Source organism: Colletes gigas, unplaced genomic scaffold, assembly GCF_013123115.1.
Source record: "Colletes gigas isolate AHSC1104 unplaced genomic scaffold, ASM1312311v1 Colletes_gigas_Sc00084, whole genome shotgun sequence".
NCBI classification, from domain to species: domain Eukaryota; kingdom Metazoa; phylum Arthropoda; class Insecta; order Hymenoptera; family Colletidae; genus Colletes; species Colletes gigas.
The window spans coordinates 119,112-137,498 of record NW_025106712.1 but is presented as its reverse complement, the minus strand read 5'-3'; the positions used below and the strand labels follow the sequence as shown (position 1 = coordinate 137,498).

The 18,387-nt window shown below is 34.1% G+C and overlaps 1 protein-coding gene across 2 annotated transcripts in view; it reads right to left on the bottom strand.

Moving 5' to 3' along the window:
- LOC122403902 overlaps positions 1 to 15,880 on the bottom strand; it is a 70,555-nt gene extending 54,675 nt beyond the window's left edge. For both annotated transcript variants that reach the window (XM_043407698.1, XM_043407699.1), the window contains exon 1: positions 15,575 to 15,880. The gene's annotated coding sequence lies outside the window, so the exon portion shown is untranslated. The remainder of the gene's footprint in view (positions 1 to 15,574) is intronic.
- Between the last annotated feature and the right edge of the window lie 2,507 nt (positions 15,881 to 18,387).

The following is an 18,387-nucleotide window of genomic DNA, read 5'->3' as shown; positions in this document are numbered from 1 at the left end:
TTAAAAAATTGCAAATCGTTGTGGAAAAATTATTTTCGGTTGTAGGGTTCAATTACAGTAATTTTTGGTGAATAGACATACCCCCGAAATCTTGCGCATTTTCGAGAAAAAAATTCAGTAAGAGCGGCACTTTAAACGTTAATAACTTTTTAACGAAGCTTCCACCAACAAATTAGTATTCTTGATTTTCGTCTTATTTTGGCCTCTACTATCGCTCATTAAAATTTTTGCTAGAGGTGGCCGAACACCCTGTATAACATTCAAAATTAAACATTCTATATTGCAATTAATTCTACATATAATTTACAATTTTCAATAATAACTATATATATAACATTCAAAATCAAACATTCTATATTGCAATTAATTCTATATATAACTAACAATTTTCAATAATAACTAAACATACAAAATTCGAGATACTGCAAAAAACTATAAAAGGGGATAAAAGTTTTTCAGGAAAATCCGATAAGTTGGAGAAAAATTATTTTCAAATTACAATCGATTATAATTAGTTAATTGAATAATATTGTAAAACAAATGAGTCGAAACGGTAAAATGGAAATGATTTTTAAGACAATCTGATATAGTTATATCACACAAAATTGAGTCATACTATTTTTTTAAAGAGTGACTCGAGAACGAGAAAAAATTGTTCCAAACGACACGGTAATGATATCACAAACGTTAAATTTGTTTTGGAAAGCCAAAAGATTGTAGACAATACCAACTATTTTGTTTCTTTTATATTCTACATGCAAATATCGAATAAAAAATTATTTCTGTTAAAATTTTGTTCAGCTTTGCTCCCCGCTGTGTTTTAAAAACCGTCGATGCGAATAATGTGCAATAATTATTCGCGATTCGTGCGTCATACCTTCATACTAGTCCCCGATTACGTATGTACGCGCGTAGTACGATACATATCTAAATCGCGTTGCGTTCTTGTGATTATTAAAAGTCGAGCAAAATATATTTAATTCGGTCACGTGATCGAACGAAAGACGGTGGCGTGCAGGAAAATAACGTGCACGCGTAAAACGAAAAGTAGTTACCTGGAAGGGAACGCGCCGATTCGCGATAAAACGTTCCGCGTAACAGCATCAACTGCTTTACGTTTTACGGGCGAAGGTACTTACTTAATAATTTATCGTTAAGTACGAAGCGCCAGTACATATCGAACATTATCGATCCAAGTTCGAATTGGGCGTGAACGATAATCGGGAATACGCTTGGGCGTTGAAAAGCGTTTTAGTACGATTACGCTGCCGGCGGTTTTCACGTCCTCGCGGCCAATCCGAGGAATGCATTCGCTTCGCGGGAAAACCCGTCGAACTTCGTCGATATTAACGATAGAAAGTTCGGTTTATCAACGCAGAGAGAACTTCTCGCGCCACTTAATTTTCGTAGCCAGTGCTTTATAAGACAGAAAAGTTTAAATTGGAGAAAAATAGCGGTCCCGAGCGTCCCTTCGCCCTGAGATATATGGCTATCCTGTCGGGCCGGAAAAGTTTTCCGATACAAACAAGCCAGCGTTCACAAATTTAACTTTAATAACTTTAGAAAAACACGGGGGAAAAGAGTTATCGAGTTACACACGTATCCTCTCAATTTCCTTCTCTTGCAAATATACGGAAAACTAGCAAACGTTTACCTCTTCGACCTTCGATCTTTTTCTTTGGGTCGTGTTATTTGAAACCGCCATTTTGTAATAGTTGTTTAGAAATTTTTTGAAAAGAAGATACTCTCTTCCATTCAGATTGAATTCATACTTTATGTTTCAATATAGTGTAATAAAATCTTCATAGTAATTATATGTATTAGTTATAAGAAAGCCAAAGAAAAACACTTTTACACTCATAAAATTTTGCTTTTGTTATTTTTGTAACAAATTGCAAATATACTTGAAATATATAAAAAATAAATGTTTCGAGATTATTGGCAATTCTTTTTGTACAAAAATATTAAAAATTATAGAAGTTAGAATGAATCATTGGCGAATTTGTAGAGAACCTTCAACGCACGTGTCTATACCACAAACAACGATTTTAAAAATTCGATGTTTTTTACTATTTCTCCAATTTACTGAAAATGAAAAAAGAAACGAAAAATCGCGACATTAAAATCCCCCAATCCGTTCAGAAATTATGACATTCTAAAGATTCCCATGAAAGGGTATAGCCGAATAAAGGGGTCAAATGTGCCCTTGAACCAAATGTGACATACGATGGATCCATCGATAGAGCATCAAGAAAAAACGTCCTGTGCCAAATTTTAACCCTCTATCTTGTTTGGAAGGGTAGTTATTGAGAAAATTCGGATTAACGAATTTCTGCCTATTTCCCCTATTTAATCGAGTAAAAAAATTATGAAAAAAATCTGGTGCATTGTCGTTATTGAGATACGTGTTTGAGAATTTTTTCCGATTTTTCGATTCCAAATCCTAGGTGTGAAAAATTGAAAACGCAAAAAAACACAGACAAATACGGATTTCGTATTGAAGCTTTCGAGACACTAGATTTCTATAATTACTGTAAATGCGTATTGTCATTGGTTATCTCCCTGAATTTGTTCAGATTTTTTGGTAGGGTGCGCCGTAGTAGCAAAAGTGAAAAACCGATTTTTTCGACGTTTTTCGCGTGAAAAAGCATCTTATACTTTGAATTTTTGTATTCTCTTTAATAGATAACTATATTGTATGGTTTTAAACATTTCTATGTTGTGCAGAACAGTGTATACAAGAAGAAAAGCAAAAATAAGTCACGAAAAAAAAGTGCAATGCGCGATATATTGAGAAGTATCAACGGTATTTTTAAGAGCTGCGATGGTGCAGTAAGTAAGTTGCTTGACTGTAAGACTGCTGCAAACTTTTTGACGCGCGTTCGCGCCCTGCTAAAGTACATTTTTTTTATTATATTAATTTTGTTTTTTTTTTCAATTTCTAACTAAACGACAGTGAAAAACTTATTTGTTCATTAATATTTAAAAAATATTTTCACCTAAAATATAAGCTCATATTCTTTTTATTGAAGAATCTTCTTGCAGTAGGTACTGAAATTTTTGGACGAAATTAAACAATTTCCAATCATACTAAAAAAATTATATTTAGTTACAAAGATCGATTACAAGCATTTTAGGTGAATAGACATATCCCCGAAATCCTACGCGCTTTCGTGAAAATAATTCTTTACCGAAAATCTAATGTGAGGCTTCCTTGTTTAAAATGTCATAACTTCTGAACGTATTGAAGGATTTTAATGTTTGAAGCCGCAAATAACGCGTATTTTGGTGAAGAATATCTAGGCATTATAACAATACTGTAAAAGTTGTACCCTAATCCCGTAAAGTTAGAAAAACCCCATAAAAATGGTCCAATTTTCAAATTAGGCCATAACTCCTACAATAGCGAACATATTTCAATGAAAATTTTTTCTGAAGTAGAGCTCATCCGTGCCTATAAAAAAGTATTAGACATCATTTTCTGTAGAGCGTGAAACAAATTTATTAAAAATGTTAAACAATTTTTTAAGAAAAATCAACCAAGGGGTAGGTGTCTAAATTTTTCGACGAAAAAAAAATTTCAAATCGTTTTGAAAAAATTATTTCTAGCTAAGGGAGTCAATTACAATTATTTTTGGTGAATAGATATACCCCCGAAATCCTACACAGTTTCGAAACAAAATTCAAATAAATATATCGCGCATAGCACTTTTTTTTCGTGACTTATTTTTGCTTTTCTTCTTGTATACACTGTTCTGCACAACATAGAAATGTTTAAAACCATACAATATAGTTATCTATTAAAGAGAATACAAAAATTCAAAGTATAAGATGCTTTTTCACGCGAAAAACGTCGAAAAAATCGGTTTTTCACTTTTGCTACTACGGCGCACCCTACCAAAAAATCTGAAAAAATTCAGGGAGATAACCAATGATAATACGCATTTACTGTAATTATATAAATCTAGTGTCTCGAAAGCTTCAAAACGATATCCGTATTTTTCTGTGTTTTTTTGCGTTTTCAATTTTTCACACCTAGGATTTGGAATCGAAAAATCGGAAAAAATTCTCAAACACGTATCTCAATAACGACAATGCACCAGATTTTTTTCATAATTTTTTTACTCGATTAAATAGGGGAAATAGGCAGGTTAATCCGAATTTTCTCAATAACTACCCTTCCAAACAAGATAGAGGGTTAAAATTTGGCACAGGACGTTTTTTCTTGATGCTCTATCGATGGATCCATCGTATGTCACATTTGGTTCAAGGGCACATTTGACCCTCTTATTCGGCTATACCCTTTCGAGGAACCATTTCTGGGCCTCAGATTAGATTTTCGGTAAGGAGTTTTTTTCCTCGTGTTTACGCCCTCTGCATTTTTTTTACTGTTTTACCAATTGATTCGATATGGAATTGGATAAAAATTGGATATTTTAATTTATTTGCATTTATTATCATTTTAAACCGTAAGAATGGTCTCTTAAGTCTCCGGGAGCTTTTTTGGTCACCAGTCGCAGCGACAGGCACGCGACGATCGCGCCATCTATGTCGATGGACTCTTCCTAAGACGCGCCACAGTAAAAAAAGCTTAAATTCGAGGATACAATAACTCTTTTCCATTCTCAACCATGTTTTGTCCAAGATTTGCTGCTGATTTCGTCTAGAATTGTATTCGCCGGTACATAAAACCGTAAACTCGATGCAAAGTATTTGAATCAATAAAACGTCACTTTATTCGAAAACGATAAGCGTGTGGGGGACGACAGGTAATCTATCCGACTGTCAGACTACGTTATACCGATCAAACCGTACGCGATTCTGGTTCTTTTTGTTCCTCTCTGTGTAACGCAAAGCAAAGTCGTGCATTGATTTTCCTCGAGCCCGAGGAGACCGATTTCTCCCTATACGCGACGTGCCAGGTTTATATGCACATCGTCCTGGACGCTGGGTCCGAAAGAAAGGAAGTCGTGCGGCATGAACTGTGGTACGCCCACCTTGGATATTACTTCCTTCCGCCTGTTGCATCGAATCGATCCTAGAGCACCCAACCGTCTTACAGAGGCCTCCATTTACTTTGCGGCATCGTGTGTTCCGGCCTACCGACCAAACATTACGACCCTGGTGACCGCTTCCTCGATGAAACCAACTTCCAACTTCGTACTCGAAGTGCTCATCACCAACTTTTTCAGATTTAACATTCTTTTTAATTCTATTAAAAACATATAGAGAGTCTGTATATGTTTCACATGTGCAGAGATAGCTTTAAACTGTAATTTCAGTTTCTGTCTTCAAACAAAACCTCGCATTTTTTATTACCTTATATGTTCTGATATTTTTTTCTTCGATTTTATCTATAAGAAAGTATCTTTTCTAGAAAACTGTTTATAAATGTTTTGCTTGTACGTTAAGTTTAATGAAAATATTTCCTGTTGGTGATAACGGAATCGTCAACAGTTTTAATAGCTCGATGACGAGAAAGTGAAAACTGGAGAGTCCCGTGACTCCCATGATCGAGCACGTGCTGCAATAAACACGCCTGATCTATAGACTTGTTTCTAGAACTCACATGACAAAAACAGGTATTTATAGAAAAAATTAAAAAGTATTTAGGCATCACGTGCAACTTCTAAGCGTTTCTTCGGTTCGCGATATTTATTAACATCGCGTAACAGTGTAAATTCTATTTTCCATCCCACATGAATAGTGTTCTTACGTATGTTAAAAGAGAAAATTCGATCAGTAAAATATAGGAAATTTTGTTCCTCTACTTTCTTCTTAATATTGGGCAATACACACGGTTAACGAAATTATTTTGTGAAAATAAACTAATCACCAACATTTATTCCATCCAAAGTCGATAAAAACGTAACGAAAAGAAAATATTTATATTTTAAAATGTTAAAGAATATATGTGTAAACTGTAAAAAAAATTGTTAAATATCACTTCTTGTTTTACCATTTTACATGAATCTTCCCCCTTAAAAACTTGGATATCAGCTTTGAAAAATAAGAAAAATCTGATCACTGTGTTTTATGTCCCCCTAAAAAATTATGCAACTTTTATTTGAACAATTTTTTTTATACGGCAAATACTTAACAAATAATTTTTATTTTTTACTAAATGTAACAGATAAAATGAATGCATTTGGTAAACCAATTAAAAATAAAAATAATGTTAGAAATGAAGCGCCATTTGCTTCTGCGCCACCTACAGTTCTTCTGACTTGCTAATATTGTATCGTGTGTCTTTTGCCTGTAACGAAGTGCTTCTCGTGCTCGTTAAATGTGTGTTGCTGAGAGGAAGTCGAGTTTTGCTCATTTTAATCCCCAAATTCCCACAAACAATGAATATTTTAGTTAATGTTTCCAAGTTACTACACATATCTTAGTAAAAACCTAGTAAAAACGCATAATTTTAGGAAAATTTGCAAGTTTTAACAAGGCATCTTACAATCGATCTGAAATAAATATTGTCAAAAAAACATTGTTGAAAAATATCAGATTTTTGGAAACGATTGAATTAATTTTACAACGAGAGAGAAATATTTCGTTCTCAAAATTGTCGAGTGCTCGTCGTAACAGGAATTTAGCGCTTTTAACTTTCGGTGTGAACGCGCAAAAGTCCGCCAATAATTCGAAAAATTCCGAGCCTCCGTAAAATATTACGGATGCGTTAAAATAAATCAACCAAATTTACGGAAGTACTAGACAACAAATAAAATACGTAAATATGAAAGTTCCCCGCCGTTAATCCCGGAAACGTTTGATTTATCGTGAATTTCACAAATTCCATCGCAAATATCGTTTGTCACCGTTTAATTCACGGTTCGAATAAAGTAACTTTGAAACACGCGAATATCTTATTTCGATATTGCCTTTTTCAAACACGAATTTCGCTTATTTTTATTTTATTTTATTTTTTTTGATTTATTATCGCAAAAAGATAGCCAATCTTATAATTTCTCCCGTTTGGTATTATAAACTGAATAAAATGAATATTTTAATAAAGTGAGAAAAGCCCCCCAAAATTGATCCAACGTATATTCTGTAGTCATGTTATACTGGGTGTTCTGCTCAATTTCTTGACTAAGATTTCGTTAAAAAAATATTAAAAAATTAAATTAAACAATTTCAAATCATTCTAAAAAAATTATTTTCGGTTGCTGAGGTCGATTACAATCATTATTGGTCAATAGACATGCCTTCGAAATCCTAACCATTTTCGAGAAAACATTCATTACCGAAAATATAATTTCTGGCCAGAAATGTCACTCCAAAACTTCATGCATATCTTTAAAACGTTATAACTTCTGAACGGATCGAAGGATTTTAATGTTTCAAAAGGCAAATAACGCGTATTTTAGTGAAGAATATGTAGAAATTCTAATAATATTGGAAAAATTGCTCGTTGACCCCCGTAAAGTGAGTAAAACCAAATAAAAATGGTTCAATTTTCAAACAGACATAACTCCTACAATAGTGAACGTATCTCATTGAAATTTAGTAGGAAAATAGAGTTCATGGGTACCTATAAAACAGTATTAGACAACTTTTCTGTAGAACATCAAACAAATTTATTAAAAATGAAAAACGAATTAAGAAAAATCGACAGAGGTTAGCTGCTGAAATATTTCGACGAAAAAAAAATTTCAAATCGTTCTGGAAAAATTATCTTCGATTGCAGGGGCCAATTAAAATCATTTTTGGTAAATACACATACCTCCGAAATCCTACCCACTTTCGAGAAAAAAATTCGAGTAGGTACTGAACTTTTTAGATGAAATTAAAATATTTAAAATCACACTAAAAAAATCATATTTAGTTACAGGGTCAATTACAATCATTTTTTATCATTACACATACCCCCGAAATCCTACACATTTTCGAGAAAAAATTTCTTACCGAAAATCTAATTTTTCTTCCAGACCTAACCCAGACCTGACCCAAACCTAACCCAGACCTAACCCAGACCTAACCCAGACCTAACCCAGACCAAGGTGCCTAAATTCGACGAAAAAAAAAATTTCAAATCGTTTTGAAAAAATTATTTTCGGTTTCGGGGGTGAATTACAATCATGTTTGGCGAATACACATACCCCTGAATTCCTACTCACTTTCTAGAAACAAATTCGAGAAGGTGTGAAATTTTTCAACGGGAAAGAAAAATTTCAAATTGTTCTGGAAAAATTATTTTCGGTTTTGGGAGTGAATCACAATCATTTTTGGTGAATAGACATACCCTCGAAATCCTGCACGTTTTCGAGAAAAAAATTCAGTACAGGCTCCACTTTAAACGTTAATAACTTTTTAACAAAGCCTCATCAAATTTTGAATCGAGTATTTATTAAAAAATCATTGAAAATCAAATACTTATACTTTCTGCTACGTGACCTACATAAAACTGTGATCAAACAATGATTATTCTTATGTGTAAATATTGTTTGTAGAAGAGAAACTTGTTTCTATGCTTTTTATCATATTTTATAATTACGTTATTTATATGATTTGCAATAAATATTGAAATGCCATTACTTTATTCTTTCTTTATTTCGTAATATGGCGCTTTTTGAATTTTATAAATATCATTGTTAGTTTGGTTTTTATGAGCTTTTTCTCTAACCATAACAAACTCGTGAAATTGGCTCGGTATTCTTCGCATAGGCACCCGTTTTTCGCTCGGCACTAAAAGGTTTAACGGAAATAAAAGTTGCAACCATCTGTGGCGTCGCCTCCCATGCTCGCCACCAGAGGGGTCGCGCTCTCACAAGCGCTCGACCTACCCCTCCGTTGCTATATATACACTCCTCGAACGACTTCCCAATATCCCAGTCGTCTAAGGCAGGGCCTGCTAGAAAGCCTTACTGATGAGTCCACTGGCAGGCCCGGACGAAACGCGCCCCCTCCTTTCCTTTTCTGTCCTCCTACGAATTCTCACGAGATCCCCTACCCGCAGCGAAGCAGCGCCACAATTGGTGACCCGGACGGTGAATTGGACAACTAGGAAGCAGCTCGAGAATTTTCCAGGAAACCGCAGACCCGCACGCAGCGTAGGACGAAGGGAGGCAGCGCCGAACAACCGTGTCTAATCGTACTAGCAAATAGCTCTTTCGTAATCCCTCTCCTAAGGTGGCCTTTCGTTCACTCGATCGCTCGGTCCTGACCAAATCTACCTGACGAGGCCGTCGTCTCCAGGAGGACACAGATTGGCAGGATTCGAAGCAGCAGCAATAGCACGCATAGTGGGGCCACAGGTAGGACAGCAGCATATACGCTCGATGACTTCAGGAGCGCAAGGCACGAGGACGACTCGCCGCGCCAGACGATCAAGAGAACGACCACGCAGCAGCCAGAAATCACGCAATATCCTACGGCAATAGAATCGAAGTTCTAGCCAGGATCAGAGAAAAAATCTCCAGTGATCGTCAATCGAGATAGAGGCGCTATACGAAGACACGACGACGACGACAAGTCCCAGAGGAACGGAACAACTGTAGATAATGTACATAGTATTCGATAAGTCCTGTAAATAGTAGACTTAATCCGGTATCGTTAGCACTGGCAGGGGGGTAATGTGGCGTCGCCTCCCATGCTCGCCACCAGAGGGGTCGCGCTCTCACAAGCGCTCGACCGACCCCTCCGTTGCTATATATACACTCCTCGAACGACTTCCCAATATCCCAGTCGTCTAAGGCAGGGCCTGCTAGAAAGCCTTACTGATGAGTCCACTGGCAGGCCCGGACGAAACGCGCCCCCTCCTTTCCTTTTCTGTCCTCCTACGAATTCTCACGAGATCCCCTACCCGCAGCGAAGCAGCGCCACACATCCATGTGTCTCAAGTTTGACAGTAAAAGAATTCATTGACCCCAAGGGTGAAACTTTTCCTTATTTACCATCCAAAGTTACTCCACGCCAACCACTATTGTTTCAAACGAGAATCTACGTTCGACCTGCGTACTCGATCGATAGACGATAATAAATGTGTTTTTAAAATTTAGGACACTACACGATTCAAAACCTCCGAGTTCTATACAAAAATGGAGTTCAAAGGTTCGCAACTCTTTCGTAAAGTTGGCCCAGCTCCAAGCCTTGAACACTTTGATTAATCAAATTGCTTTGTTCGGAAGACCAAGTGCTTTTATCTTAACACGTTGACTACGTACTTACACATCTATGTGTGTCGCTACTACAATATTTCGGTTGCTGAGACATCATTTTTTAAGCTCTGTTACAAGGGTATTCCCACAAGTACCTGCCGGTTATTGTTTAAAAACAACGATTATGATCGAAAGTACCAACCTTACAAAGCTTAAGTTTCAGGCTTAAAGACGCTACATTGTTTAGTATTTGTTTAACATCCATTAATAGTGATCACTCTCAGTGAATTTGTAAACATAGAAAAAATTGGTCCTCTCATTTGTTTAAATTAGTTAGAAAAAAAATGTTAAATTTTGATTCGTTACCTCGGCAATAATTTATTTGAAAATTATATTTATAAAGTTCCTTATAAAAAAAATAAAAAGAACAAATAAAATTTTATTCATTTTCAACTATGTTTTTTACTTGCATTATTTGCTCATTTCTAAACAACGATTTAATACCTGTCCAATAAAATCGTTTTAAATTTAATTACTTGAGATAAACAAAATATGTTGAATAAAATATTTTTCTAGTTAAAATCTCAATGATTTAAAAATCTTCGGTGAGACAGCTGTAACCAACAATTTAATGAATTATTAAACTCGTCGTTTAACAAAAAATCGGCTTTTTCAGAGCCACGATTTTTATCCCTCGATCTATATTCGTTCTGAAGCGACGTATTTTCATGAATACCATACTACAGTATCGTATGCTACCGTATAATACGCATATTTGCATATCTCGCAATAAGCATAAAAGCAAGTTCGCAGAAATTCAGTAATCAATTGGGATTTGGGAGCGAAATTTCTATACGAAATGTGGACAACGTGCCCTACGTTCGAATCGAAAATATTTCTGGTTCATCTAGGTTCAAAACATGTTTAACAAACCAACATGACGCACGGAACCAATAAATCAATACGAGGGGGAAGTACCGCGCGTTAAATTGCAAATAAAAAAAAGTCATATTTTCGAAACAATATTTTAAACGAATCGACGCAGCAACATCTATTTCGTAACGATCGAAAAAGTACATTCGTGTTTGTTAAATTCGTTCGTTAAATTACGGAAACTCAATTCCCATTATTCAATTGTTTGCACATTTTATCAGGACTGGCTTGTTAGTCAATTTCAACACACCTGTATTTAATGGTGGAAAGACAATAATCGATGTAAGCATAGTTTAAATAACATCATATTTCAATGTTTCTATTGGAATTATTTGATTATGGGAAGAATAATTCCATGATTACCATTTGTAAACAAATTTGTTCGAATGAGTAGTTGAACACAAATTAGGGCAATTGGATCATTATATTGTCATTAAATAAACCATTTATAATTAATTTAAATTCTGACAGTTGAAACACAGAATCAACATAAATTATATACAGGGTGTTCGGTCAACCCTGGGAAAAATTTTAACGGGGGATTATAGAGGTCAAAATAAGACAAAAATCAAGAATACTAATTTTTTAATTAAGGCTTTGTTAAAAAGTTATTAACGTTTAAAGTGGAGCCTGTACTGAATTCTTTTCTCGAAAGTGCATAGGATTTCGGGGATATGTGTAATGACCAAAATTGATTATAATTGACCCCCGCAATCGAAAATAATTTTTCCAGAACGATTTGAAAACTGTTTTTTCCGTCGAAAAATTTCACACCTTCTCGAATTTTTTTCTAGAAAGTGCGTAGGATTTCGGGGGTATGTCTATTCACCAAAATTGATTGTAATTGACCCCCGCAAACGAAAATAATTTTTTTAGAACGATTTGCAAACATTTTTTTTTACCGAAAAATTTCACATCTTCTCGAATTTTTTTTCTAGAAAGTGCGTAGGAATTCGGGGGTATGTGTAATGACCAAAAATGATTGTAATTTACCTCTGCAACCGAAAATAATTTTTCCAGGACAATTTGAAATTTTTTAATTTTGTCAAAAAATTTCACACATTCTCGAATTTTTTTCTAGAAAGTGCGTAGGATTTCGGGGGTATGTCTATTCACCAAAATTGATTGTAATTGACCCCCGCAAGCGAAAATAATTTTTTTAGAACGATTTGCAAACATTTTTTTTTACCGAAAAATTTCACATCTTCTCGAATTTTTTTTCTAGAAAGTGCGTAGGAATTCGGGGGTATGTGTAATGACCAAAAATGATTGTAATTTACCTCTGCAACCGAAAATAATTTTTCCAGGACAATTTGAAATTTTTTAATTTTGTCAAAAAATTTCACACATTCTCGAATTTTTTTCTCGAAAGTGGGTATGATTTCGAGGGTATGTCTAATGATCAAAAATCAATGTAATTGACCCCTGTAACCGAAAATAATTTTTTTCCAGAACTACTTGAAATTTTTTTTTCACCTTTTAGTCGATTTTTCTTTAAAATTCGTTTTCAATTTTTAGTAATTTTGTTTGACACTCTACAGAAAAGTTGTCTAATACTTTTTCAGAGGTACCCATGAGCACTACTTCATAAAAAAATTTTAATGGGATGCCTTTACTATTGTAGGAGTTATGGCCGTTTGAAGACTGGACCAGCTTTAGGGGGTTTTTCTCTTTTTACGGGATTATGGAACAACTTTTCGAATATTTTTGGAATTTCTACATATTCTCCGCTGAAATACACGTTGCTTGCCGTTTGAAACATTAAAATCGGCCAATCCGTTCAGAAGTTATGACGTTTTAAAGATTCGTATGAAAATTCGGGCAGACGAGAAATTATATTTTCGGTAAGGAATTTTTTTCTCGGAACTGAGTAGGAATTCGGGAGCATGTCTATTCACCAAAATTGATTGTAATTGACCCCCGCAATCGAAAATAATTTTTCCAGAACGATTTGAAATTTTTTTTTTCCATCGAAAAATTTCACACCTTCTCAAATTTTTTTCTAGAAAATGGCTAGGATTTCGGGGGCATGTCTATTCACCAAAAATAATTGTAATTGACCCCCGCAACCGAAAATAATTTTTTTAGAACGATTAAAAATTTTTTAATTTAATTGTTAATAACTTTTTAACGAAGCCTCTATCAACAAATTGGTATTCTTGACTTTCGTCTTATTTTGGCTGTTGGTTTGTCTCTTCCAAAAGAGAAAGTTTTCTTTCCTTGACAAAAACCACGGATGTGTGTGTTGCGTTTCGCGTTTCGAGATACAAGTCAAGAGGGCGCTGCTGTCTCCCTTCCTTGGCTTGTTTAGACAAAGGTTAGGACGTATTTTTCGTCACTGACCCTTTCATTCTAGATGTTTCTTTAAAACTATGCAGACGTACCTTCCAAGTATTTCAAATAATATTAAAGCTTAGTTAAAAGGAATTTCGAACAAATTATTTTTTATTTCCAATATTGGTCTCTAAAATCTCCCATTAAAAGTTTCCTCAGAGATGGTATAAGTTTCCCCACCCTGTATTGTATAAAAAAAGCCTAGAATCATACAATCTACCGAGTTAAAGAAAAACTAGCATTTTGTCGTGACTCGACGTCATTCATATCTCAGAAATTAAAAGGAGATGAAAAGGACGTGGCAGAATTCTAAGCTTGTGATAAGACACGTCTACAAAATGAAAGCGATAAGCCACGCGCGCTAATGAAAATTTTAATTTCAACTACTTCCATTATACCTTTATGAGAGTATTGCTAATGGATTGGCAAAGTTTCCCCGATGAAAATGAGTCCAAACATGACCCCGTTCCGACCATCTCTTAATTATATATATATATTCGAGACGTATTCGCAGCATCCAAAAATGAATTAAACTACTCTGTTATTAAATAAAGTCCTAACACGACCGTGATTCGATCATTTTCACTCGAAACACCTCGCCAAAATTGATAATACTGTTGGATTCCAGTAGAATTGGCAACACTGTTTCCATAAGAAATTCGTACAATGTGTATCAGGTTGACTAAGTACTCTTTTAGTCTACGAAATGCGGATTAAAATACACATACATTTTCTGAATCAATCTAATTACTTTATTTTATTACATTTTTATTTCAGTTATTATTTTAATTTTTAATTATTGTGCACATTTACTAAATTTCATCTGTACGTTGTATATGTATACTAAAAACTCTATTATTTCTTACTTATATTATTTTAAACTTCGTGTAATAAAAGCCCTCGTTTCTAAATTGTTATTTAAAAAAAACGATACAAATATGTTACTTTATTTATTATTGCAAGAATTTTGCAAACATTTCATTTACTCGGAGACTCTACTTAAATAACTTTGCACGTTCAATGTGAATCCAAAATCAATAAAAACAACTTAATTCTGACGAAATTAAAATAAAGAATTTTTTTCAAAATTTCTCTTTCCATCTCCGAAAGGTGTTTTGAAACAAATTCAATGAATCCAAATTCAGTAAAAACAACTTAATTCTGACAAGATTAAAATAAAGAATTTCTTGTTTATAAATTTCAAACAAAATTTCTCTTTCCATTTCCAAAAGGTGTTTTGAAACAAATTCAATGAATCCAAAATCAGTAAAAACAACTTAATTCTGACATGATTAAAATAAAGAATTTTTTGTTTATAAATTTTAATCAAAGAAATAATACAACCGTGACTCACCTATTGCTTTTCAATGTTTGGTTTAATTAAGTGTATCCAAAATATGCTTAATATGTTAATAAAAGATACAATTCAACTGTTAATTTGAACGGTACAAAAGTTTAGAAAGTAGGTAACTAATTTTCTCGATAATTAGGCGCGAGGTCATGAAGATCGTCCGATTGAATTAAATTTTCTCCTGAATACACTTGTCATTCATGAAGCGCAACACGCGTACAGTAATAGAACTTCCTTCATTACAATATAATTAGAAATTAGCTTCCAAATCAACTGCGTGCAATCTAGACGAAAAACATAATTATTAAACGTTATATATTTAATTTCTTCCAGTTACGCTACAAATATGCCTACCGTGCCTATTTCGATCCATTAACACCGATAAACAATATCGTTGCAAAACATGTTATGTGCTAAACATTATTTAAGAATTCTTATTTAAGTTTACGTTAGTTACATCTTGAAGTAACATTCTATACTATTTCGAAATTGTAACGAAAACACCCACCTTAAAGTGAACATAACCTAATTAATCTCGACAGAAAATCAATTTCTCGAGTAAAACGATGAGTGTCGCTGATAAAATCATAAACGACAGGATATTGAACTACCAATTAAAGTTATAAAGAAACTCGACCTGAAAAACTGTCTAGATGTTGTAAAGGAAAATGTGAAAACAAACATATGCACGGAATCCACGGGGCCAATATACGTATCGCGTTTCGTTCGACGGTCAATCATGACAGAAACCAAACTGACAAGTACACTGACCTCTATAAGAAACTGTTCAACCCCCAGTCGAAGCATGTCCCCGCGACCACGTTTCCTTGACCAACGAATGCAATTCAATGTTACTCACGATTAGAACTCGATACTCCCCAGCTGGCCCGCATTTCCCGTGTGCAAGTGGTTTACCGGCATCTTCTTGACAGTTCTCGTTGCTCGTGGTCGCCTGCTTCATTGTTTCATCGCGATCGCGTTGACGGTTGCTCGTCGTAAACAATAAAGTGCAACAACACCGATGGCCGACGATTAGCCGATGCAACGAATAAACACAACGAAACCCGCGAACGATAACACTACAAAACGGAGAAACGATATGTAGTCGGTGCCAAGACGTTCTCGATTTACTTATCGTTGAGGGCGCCGCGACGCTTATCGCGTTGTAAACGGTCGCCCACTGGCGCACGCTCCCAGGGCGAGTGCATCGATCGAAGCACCCTCTACTACCCGGCTTCCTTATTGGTCGATCATTCGTGCGCGCGCAATCTTAAACGCGGGGTATTTCTCGCGCTCGCGCACTCCGCGATTGAAAAAGGGCGCGTTCAAACCCTCGAAATTGTTCTCTCATTGCACATGGGCCATCCTTTTTTTCAACGAAACTTTGAAAAATTTATACATTTAACAGAAACAGTTTCCAAACACATTTTCCAACGATCGGTCAGCCTTGCTGTTCCAGTTTAATAGAAATTAAAACTCTCGAATTGAACGCTAAAATCTCTTCGAGTGCTCTACAGGTTTTTCGTTCCAAATACAATTTTATTTTTTTATAAATCATCAGAAACATAAAACTAAATTACAAATTGTAAGTAGTTATTTCAAGTAATTTTCTAAATATACATACATAATAAAATTATTTGAAAAAACAATCACAAGTATCTCATTAAAATTAAATTTATTATTTATTTATTTTAACATTGTAAATCTTGTAGAGAAAAAATTATTTATTCTGATCGTAAATATTTTTTTATAATTATAATACATACAAAATTACTGTAAAATTTCTTTATAACATTAAAAAACATAATTTCCTCTGTTTGGAAAAGTGATGTAAAAATGTTTGGGAAGCACTGATCTAAATACAAATGTATTTTTTAATGAATATAAGGAGTAATAAGTATTATTATTATCAAAAAATATGGAGGAACTATTTTCAATTGCAGGTATAGTGCCAACAAAAATAAATATATACAAATAATACATATAAACATTTATATTAATATTAAAATTACGGTAAAGTGTAAATGATCGGTGATTCAATATATGTATGTATCTTTTTGCAAAATTATATAGTAAACTGAAAACGTTAAATATAATTTAAATGTTAAACCCGCGTCTGGGTTTGAACTAGAAATTTATTTATACCCAAATCTAAAGGTCGCTTCAAAATTTTCATAAAAAGATAAATTTTCATCGCGGTACAGTTTCGTTATCGTTAACATGACAGTTGAGAACCTTAAGTGACGTTAGTCTTCAAAAATTCTCGCTATATTAAAGCGATATCAATGTTGTCAAATTTTGACATTTCAAATTATAATATAAATTTAACACTTCTCACATTATATTAAAAATACTCTTTCAGTTGCATTCGCTTTGGTGCTCATTATTTAAAAAAGTTCTTTAAATATTTCTAAATTATTTCAGTATTCATTCGATTTTGCCCCACCACTTTTGCCACATTCGAAAATATTCGTCTGAAAAAGTCTCGAGTATCAAACCCCCAATTTCTAATTATTAGCATTGTTGCAAACAACTCTTACTCACTTTTCTAATTATTATAGATTACATGTGAATGCAAAACGAACATAAATTAATTATACAATGAAAAGCACTTTAAATATCAATATTAAAAGTGACGTATAAGGAATGAAATTAGATATTGGCATTTGATTAAAGTCGGTCACTAATCTTGTGTTCCCCTCGACAACGTAATCCTATATGCGCATACATGATGGATGGTGGAATCATGTATAAATACTCGGAATTTTCGATCCAAGTCACATAGTCACGACGAAAATTTCTCCTACGTTTCTTGATTGTTCGTTAAAATTTTATTTTTCAGACACAATATTTTTTTTAATCGTTTCAATACAGATCCGTAAAATACACAAACTAAAATAAACATAAATACATGACCTAAAAGTCTGGAATCTAAAAGTATTCACAGGTTTAAAAATACAGAATGTTTTTTAGTCTTAGGATAACTTCTGCGCCGTTTTACTTATCAAGTCGCTTGAACTCTCCCTCGAGCTTAAATTTTATCAGGTTTGAATTACATGAAATTGTATTACACGAAGTACTTTAACTCGATTATCTCAAATTACTCGAAAACTGCATATTGTACAAGAAAACGTAAAAGAAACAAAATATCATGAAAAATATAGCCACAACAATCATAGTTCATTTTAAATAAACTTAATTATTGGGTCCTACTTGGCCAATTTATTTACTCGCTCATCCCCGCTGACAATCACATTTTATAAAGCAGACCAAAAGTTGAAACGTTTATTTGAAATAAACTATGTTTATTTCGATTAAGTTTTTTATATCATTTACTAGATAAATCGATTTTTAATCCTGAAATGTTTAAGCGCGTCAAATTTCGGAAGAAACTTGCCACCGGATCTGTAGCAGAGCTTTGCAACACGTTCGAGAGTTTACGGAGTATCGTGCTTGAGCCGACAGGTGACCATTTTAAGCACGTCCTTTAAAAGCAAGTAAATAGTTGTCGAAGCACGAAACAAACTGCAACGCGAAACCAAGATTACGTCGAACAAAATTTATATAAACATTCCCTTTTTATATTTCTTACGTTGTGAGAAACACTTTGCAGGCCCATTATAAACTTCGAACTGAAAGCAAATGAGGAAACATTGGTACATGTCTGTTAAT